Source organism: Triticum urartu, chromosome 4, assembly GCF_003073215.2.
Source record: "Triticum urartu cultivar G1812 chromosome 4, Tu2.1, whole genome shotgun sequence".
In the NCBI taxonomy this organism is placed as follows: domain Eukaryota; kingdom Viridiplantae; phylum Streptophyta; class Magnoliopsida; order Poales; family Poaceae; genus Triticum; species Triticum urartu.
The window spans coordinates 138908192-138917090 of NC_053025.1; positions in this window are offsets into that span (position 1 = coordinate 138908192).

Sequence of the window (8899 nt, forward strand, 5' to 3'; positions counted from 1 at the left end):
AAGAACAAGGAGGATCATGCCAAGCACTTGAGATTGGTGCTAGATAAACTCAGAGAACATCAGTTCTATGCGAAGTTTTCTAAGTGCGAGTTTTGGCTCGATGAGGTTCTCTACCTTGGGCATATCATCTCTGCCAAGGGCATAGCTATTAATCCTGAGAAGATGTCTGCAATTGTGAATTGGGAACCACCTCATAATGTGAAGCAACTCCGTAGCTTCCTTGGGGTCGCAAGCTATTGTCGAAGGTTCATTGAGAACTTCTCTAAGATCGCGAAGCCTCTTTCCAACCTCCTCCAAAAGCATGTGAAGTATGTTTGGTCGCCTGAATGTGACATCGCTTTCAACACCCTGAAAGAGAAGTTAGTCACTGCTCCAGTTCTGACTCCTCCTGGTGAATCCAAACCGTTCGAGGTCTTCTGTGATGCTTCCCTTCAAGGTCTTGGTGCAGTGTTGATGCAAGAGAAGAAAGTTGTGGCCTATACCTCTCGCCAGTTGAAGCCCAACGAAAAGAACTACCCCACTCATGACCTCGAGTTGGCAACATTTGTCCATGCTCTTTTAACTTGGAGACATCTCTTATTGGGAAGAAAAGTGGACATCTTCACCGATCACAAGAGTCTCAAGTACATCTTCACTCAGCCAAACCTCAACCTCAGGCAGACTCGTTGGGTCGAAATGATTCAAGAGTATAATCCGAGTATTGAATATACTCCAGGCAATGCCAATGTAATTGCTGACTCATTGAGCAGGAAGGCTTACTGCAACAGTCTGATTATCAAGCCCTACCAACCAGAGCTTTGTGAAGCTTTCCGCAAACTCAATCTACAAGTTGTTCCTCAAGGATTTCTTGCCAACCTCCAAGTCTCTCCTACTTTGGAAGATCAGATTCGCGAGGCTCAACTTCTTGATGCTATGGTGAAGAAGGTGAAGATTGGGATTGCCAAGAGTCAACCCAAGTACAAGTGCTATCATCTTGATGACATGGATACTCTATTCTTCGAGGATCGCATTGTTGTGCCTAAAGGTGACCTTCGTAAAGTCATTATGAACGAGGCTCACAATTCACTCCTCTCTATCCACCCCGGAAGTACAAAGATGTACCAGGACCTCAAGCAGTCGTATTGGTGGACTCGAATGAAGTGCGAGATTGCTCAGTTCGTGAATGAATGTGATGTCTGCAGGAGAGTGAAAGCAGAACACCAATGACCAGCTGGTCTCCTCCAACCTCTTGCCATTCCAGAATGGAAGTTGAACCATATTGAGATGGACTTCATGATTGGATTTCCAAAGTCCAAGCATGGCAATGATGCTATCTTCGTTGTCATCGACAAGCTCACTAAAGTGGCTCATTTTCTTCCTATCAAAGAATATATCACAACAGCTTAGTTGGTAGAGCTATATACCTCCAGGATTGTCTCTCTGCACGGCATTTCGCAGTTGATATCTTCAGATCGTGGCAGCATCTTCACCTCCAAGTTTTGGGATTCTTTTCAGAAGGCCATGGGCAGCAACATTCGCTTTAGCACAGCTTTTCATCCTCACACTAGTGGCCAAGTCAAGCGAGTAAATCAAATTCTTGAAGATATGCTCAGGGCTTGTGTCATCTCTTTCGGTATGAAGTGGGAAGATTGTCTTCCATATGCTGAGTTCTCCTACAACAACAGCTTGCAAGCGAGTTCGGGCAAGGCCCCATTCGAGATTCTCTATGGCAGGAAGTGCTGTACTCCTCTTAACTGGTCAGAGACTGGTGAACGTCAACTTCTTGGCAATGACTTGATCACAGAGGCTGAAGAAATGTGCAAAGTCATTCGTGAAAATCTCAAAGCCACGCAATCGCGCCAGAAGAGTTACTATGATAGCAAGCATCGCGACTTGGCTTTCGAGATCGGAGACCATGTCTACCTCCGCGTCTCTCCAATGAAAGGTACTCGTTGCTTCGGTATCAAAGGGAACCTTGCCCCTAGATACGTGGGTACTTTCAAGATCATTGGCAAAAGAGGCGATCTCGCCTATCAACTTGAGCTTCCATCCAACTTTGCAAATGTGCATGACGTGTTTCACGTGTCTCAACTCCGCAAGTGTTTCAATACTCCTGATCGCACCATCAACTTTGAAGAGATTGATCTCCAAGAAGACATGTCTTATCGTGAGCACCCAGTTGCTATTCTTGAAGAAACTGAGCGCAAGACTCGCAACAAGTCTATTAAATTCCTGAAAGTCAAGTGGTCACATCATTCCGACCGTGAAGCCACCTGGAAACGTGAGGATCACCTCCGTTCTGAGTACCCGGCGTTTTTCCAGTCCTAGATCTCAGGACGAGATCCTTTCGTAGTGGTGGAGTGTTGTAACACCCCATATGTAACATGCCATATTTGTATTCCAACTCTTGCCTTTTCCGGCACTAAGTTATTTTATTTCCTCGTTGTCGGGTTTTTTGTCTTCGTGTTGTTTTGTCTTTGTCATGCATCTCATATCATGTCATCATGTGCATTGCATTTGCATACATGTTCGTCTCATGCATCCGAGCATTTTCCCCGTTGTCCGTTTTGCATTCCGGCGCTCCTATGTCCTCCGGTGTCCCTTTCTACCTCTTTTCATGTGCGGGTGTTAAACGTTTTCGGATTGGACCGAGACTTGCCAAGCGGCCTTGGTTTACTACTACCGGTAGACCGCCTGTTAAGTTTCGTGCCATTTGGACTTCGTTTGATACTCCAACGGTTAACCGAGGGACCAAAAAGGCATCGTGTGTGTTGCAGCCCAACACCCCTCCAAAGTGGCCCAAAACCCATCTAAACCTCCTCCATCATCTAAGCCGTTCGATCACGATCGCGTGGCCGCAAACCGTGCTCAATTTGGAGCCTCCTAGGTCCCTCTACCTATAAATTTAGCTCCTCCCCGAAATTTTAGGATCTTCCCTACCCTAACCCTAGCTCCCCGCTCCTCCGCGCGCCGGACAACCGCGCCTAGCCAACCACCGAGTGCCACGTGTCCCGGCCGGCTCCTCACCACAGTGGCCCGCCGCAGCCCGTGGCCAGCCCTCCCCGGCCCGAGGCCGCGCGCCGCCCGCGCCATCGCCCCGCTGCCTGCCGGTGTACTAGCGCCGCCCCAGCGCCGCCTCGCCGGCCTCGTCCGCCGCCGACCGCCGCCCTCGCCGAGCTCTGCTGCGCACCGGTCGTTGAGCGCCTCCGCCGCCGCCAACCGCCATCGCCTCGCCGCGCCAAGTCCCTCTCCTCGCCGGCTCCTTCCTCCGCCAAGTCCGGCGACCTCGGCCCCAAGTCCGACGACCTCGAACTCCGGCCAGCGAACCTCGGTTCGCTCGCTGCTACAGAACCCCGATGTGGATCTGGATCTCGGGTTGACCTTTTGCCCCTAACCCTAATATTTTTGCATATCTTCATCATGGCATAACTCTGCAACCGTGGCTCCGTTTCGGGCATGTAGCATATCAAATTGTTCGTCTCGACGAGTACTTCATTTCATCTCATTGCATCATGTTCATTTGAGCTCATCTTGTTGCCCTAAATACTGTTGCAAGAGTGCTAGTTTTTGTTAGTTTCAGTTTCTTATCAGTAATTGATCATTTGTCATTTTTGCCATGATTGTTGTGTGCCTCCTATGAACTTGAGCTCTACATGAGTTTTGAAGTAGGCCATGCCATCTTTACATGGGTGTATGCCATGTATTTTTGTGATCTCTGTGGTGACTAGCACAAGCATGCAAAGTAGCCCTCGTAATGTTGCTGATTTCAGGGACTTAGAAATATTCTAAGTCATTGCCCTGTTTATATTTTTATGCCATGTGTTCATGTTGATACAGAGTGATTCATGCCTCTTTTGAGCATGATCAGTAATGATGTTTTGTAGATATTGTGGTGCTCTATCCATCCATGTCTTTGTTTGCAATTATGGAGCACTGTAGCTTGAGTCAATCGAGCTCTACTTTTGCTATAAAATGTTCCTGGCAGAATGTTTACATGTTAAGCATTTTTGCCGAGGTTTTTGTAGTGGATCCATGCATGATATGATGTTGTTCTTGCCATGTCTAGCTTCTATTCCATGCCTACTTGATGGGTGTATGCTTAGTTTATCATGAAATTCCTTGTGGTGAGTGCATCAAGCTCGTAAACATGCCTACTTAATATCTGTTTTGCCATGTTCCAGTTTTCTACTAAGTCTGAATCTGTTAACGATAATTGCTATGTTCACATGGTTGCCATTGTATTTTCTGATCCCTTTTGGCTTATGGTCAGTAAGGGACTTTTGTTGTATGCTTTGAGTAGCTTCATGCCATGTCTTGCTTTGCCATGATATGTTCCTGTAGCATGTTGTTACCTTGCTCTAAACATTGCTTCCTGGTGTTAAATTCCTATCATGTTATTTTCACTAAGTCTGTAAGCTGATATCTTTTGCACTTTTGCCATGCTTGTTTGAACCTGCTATTGAGTCAATTAGCCGTAGCTCAGTGTTCATCTTTTGTCAAGCATATTGAGTGGATCCCTGTCATGTACTTTGTTGCTATGTTAGAGTGCAGTAGCTTGTTGTTCTTGATGCATTTAGATGGCCTCGTGTTGTTAATCGCAAATCAGTGCCATATTTGTTTTGCTTGCCATTTCCAAACCGTGCATCCGATTCCGGTGATCTTTATATCTATTTCGACCGAAATCAACTCATCTTTCCAGTGGCACTCTTGGTTTTCCAAGTTGAGGCCAGGTTCAATCTTTCCTTCCCGAAACATGCATATGCATCGCATATCACATCCCGCATATCATGCCATGTTTTGCATCATGTTGTTTGTGCATTGCACGTGGTTGATTGTGTCTCCCTTTGCTTGTTGTTCTTGCTTGGGTAGAGCCAGGAGACGAGTACGTGATCGAGGAGCCCGTTGAGTACGTTTACGAGGATCAAGCTAACGTTAACTCGGAGAACTTTGCAGGCAAGATGACCATACCCTTGAAATCACTTCTATCTTTGCTTGCTAGATGCTCGCTCTTTTGCTATGCCTATGCTACGATACCTACCACTTGCTTATCATGCCTCCCGTATTGCCATGTCAAACCTCTAACCCACCTTGTCCTAGCAAACCGTTGTTTGGCTATGTTACCGCTTTGCTCAGCCCCTCTTATAGCATTGCTAGTTGCAGGTGAAGATTGGAGTTTGTTCCTTGTTGGAACATGTTTATTGTTGGGATATCATTATGATATCTTGTCTATTTTTAATGCATCTATATACTTGGTAAAGGGTGGAAGGCTCGGCCTTATGCCTGGTGTTTTGTTCCACTCTTGCCACCCTAGTTTCCGTCATACCGGTGTTATGTTCCTTGATTTTGCGTTCCTTACACGGTTGGGTGATAATGGGAACCCTTTGACAGTTCGCCTTGAGTAAAACTCCTCCAGCAATGCCCAACATTGGTTTTACCATTTGCCACCTAGCCTCTTTTCCCTTGGGTTTCCGGAGCCCGAGGGTCATCTTTATTTAACCCCCCCCCCCGGGGCCAGTGCTCCTCTGAGTGTTGGTCCAAACTAGAGCCCTTTGCAGCGCCCCCTCGGGGAAACTCGAGGTTTGGTTTTAGTTGTACGGAGTGCTCATCTGAGTGTGCCCTGAGAATGAGTATGTGCAGCTCCTATCGGGATTTGTTGGCACATTCAGGCGGCTTTGCTGGTTTAGTTTTACCATTGTCGAGATGTCCTGTAACCGGGATGCCGAGTCTGATCGGATTGTCTTGGGAGAAGGAATATCCTCCGTTGACCGTGAGAGCTTGTGATGGGCTAAGTTGGGACACCCCTGCAGGGATTTGATCTTTCGAAAGTCGTGCCCGCGGTTATGGGCAGATGGGAATTTGTTAATGTCCGGTTGTAGAAAACCCAAAACTTAACTTAATTAAAATGAATCAACAGAGTGTGTAGCCGTGATGGTCCCTTTTCGGCGGAGTCCGGGAAGAGAACACGGTCTCGTGTTATGCTTGAAGGTAAGTTGTTCTAGGATCACTTCTTGATCATAGTTCATTGACCATGCCTTTGCCTTCTCTTCTCGCTCTCTTTTGCGTATATTAGCCAGTATATATGCTAGTCGCTTGCTGCAGCTCCACCTCACTTTTACCCTTCCTATAAGCTTAAATAGTCTTGATCGCGAGGGTGTGAGATTGCCGAGTCCCCGTGACTCACAGATTCCTTCCAAAACCAGATGCAGGGACCGATGATACCGCTCCAGGAGATTCGACTGAGCTCAAGTGGGAGTTCGATGAGGACTCGGGACGATACTACGTTTCTTTTCTAGACGATCAGTAGTGGTGCCCAGTTGGGGCGATCGGGGACTTTGTCGCATTTCGGGTTGTTCTTTATTTTGGTTCTGTAGCCGAACCTTGATTGTATCTGGATGAATGTAATGATATTTATGCTATTGTGTGACATGGCGAGTGTAAGCCAACTATGTACCTCTTTTCCTTTTTCATTACATGGGTTGTTGTGAAGATTACCTCACTTGTGACATTGATTACAATGCGGTTATGCCTCTAAGTCGTGCTTCGACACGTGGGAGATATAGCCGCATCGTGGGCGTTACAACGCGGTTGATGTAGTCGTACGTCTTCACGATCTGACCGATCCAAGTACTGAACGCACGAGACCTCCGAGTTCTGCACACGTTCAACTCCATGACGTCCCGCGAGTTCCGATCCAACAAAGCTTCACAGGAGAGTTTTGTTAGCATGATGGTGTGATGATGGTGATGATGTTGCTACCGACGCAGGGCTTCGCCTAAGCACCGCTACGATATAACCGAGGTGGAATATGGTGGAGGGGGGCACCGCACACGGCTGGAATAGATCAACTGATCAACTTGTGTGTCTAGAGGTGCCCCTGTATATAAAGGAGCAAGGGGGAGGCCGACCGGCCCTCTATGGCATGCCAGGAGGAGTCCTCCTCCTCCTAGTAGGAGTAGGACTCCCCTCTTTCCTACTCCTACTAGGAGGAGAAAAGGAAGGGGGAGAGGGAGAAGGAAAGGTGGCCGCCGCCCCCTCTCCTAGTCCAATTCGGACCAGAGGGGCAGGGGTGCACGGCCTGCCCTAGGCCAGCCCTCTCTCTCTCTACTAAGGCCCATTACTTCTCCCGGGGGGGGGTTCCGGTAACCCTCCGGCACTCCGGTTTTCTCCGAAATCACCCGAAACACTTCTGGTGTCCGAATATAGTCGTCCAATATATCGATCTTTACGTCTCGACCATTTCGAGACTCCTCGTCATGTATGTGATCATATCCGGGACTCCGAACTACCTTCGGTACATCAAAACAAAGAAACTCGTAATACCGATCGTCACCGAACTTTAAGCGTGCGGACCCTACGGGTTCGGGAACTATGTAGACATGACCGAGACACGTCTCCGGTGAATAACCAATAGCAGAACCTGGATGTTCATATTGGCTCCCACATATTCTACGAAGATCTTTATCGGTCAAACCGCATAACAACATATGTTGTTCCCTTTGTCATCAGTATGTTACTTGCCCGAGATTCGATCGTTGGTATCTCAATACCTAGTTCAATCTCTTTACCGGCAAGTCTCTTTACTCGTTCTATAATGCATCATCCTGCAACTAACTCGTTAGTTACAATGCTTGCAAGGCTTATAGTGATGTGCATTACCGAGAGGGCAAGAGATACCTCTTTGACAGTCGAAGTGACAAATCCGAATCTCGAAATTCGCCAACTCAACAAGTAACTTCGGAGACACCTGTAGAGCACCATTATAATCACCCAGATATGTTGTGACGTTTGGTAGCACACAAAGTGTTCCTCCGGTAAACGGGAGTTACATAATCTCATAGTCATAGGAACATGTATAAGTCATGAAGAAAACAATAGCAACATACTAAACGATCAAGTGCTAAGCTAACGGAATGGGTCAAGTCAATCACATCATTCTCCTAATGATGTGATCCCGTTAATCAAATGACAACTCATGTCTATGGCTAGGAAACATAACCATCTTTGATTAACGAGCTAGTCAAGTAGAGGCATACTAGTGACACTCTGTTCGTCTATGTATTCACACATGTATTATGTTTCCGGTTAATACAATTCTAGCATGAATAATAAACATTTATCATGATATAAGGAAATAAATAATAACTTTATTATCGCCTCTAGGGCATATTTCCTTCAGTCTCCCACTTGCACTAGAGTCAATAATCTAGATTACACAATAATGATTCTAACAACCATGGAGCCTTGGTGCTGATCATGTTTTGCTCGTGGAAGAGGCTTAGTCAATGGGTCTACAACATTCAGATCCATATGTATCTTGCAAATCTCTATGTCTCCCACCTGGACTTGATCCCGGATGGAGTTGAAGCGTCTCTTGATGTGCTTGGTTCTCTTGTGAAATCTGGATTCCTTTGCCAAGGCAATTGCACCAGTATTGTCACAAAATATTTTCATTGGACCCGATGCACTAGGTATGACACCTAGATCGGATATGAACTCCTTCATCCAGACTCCTTCATTTGCTGCTTCCGAAGCAGCAATGTACTCCGCTTCACATGTAGATCCCGCCACGACGCTCTGTTTAGAACTGCTCCAACTGAAAGCTCCACCGTTTAATATAAACACATATCTGGTTTGCGATTTAGAATCGTCCGGATCAGTGTCAAAGCTTGCAACAACGTAACCATTTACGATGAGCTCTTTGTCACCTCCATAAATGAGAAACATATCCTTAGTCCTTTTCAGGTACTTCAGGATGTTTTTGACCGTTGTCCGGTGACCCACTCCTGGATTACTTTGGTACCTCCCTGCTAAACTAATAGCAAGGCACACATCAGGTCTGGTACACAACATTGCATACATGATAGAGCCTATGGCTGAAGCATAGGGAACATCTTCCATTTTCTCTCTATCTTCTGCAGTG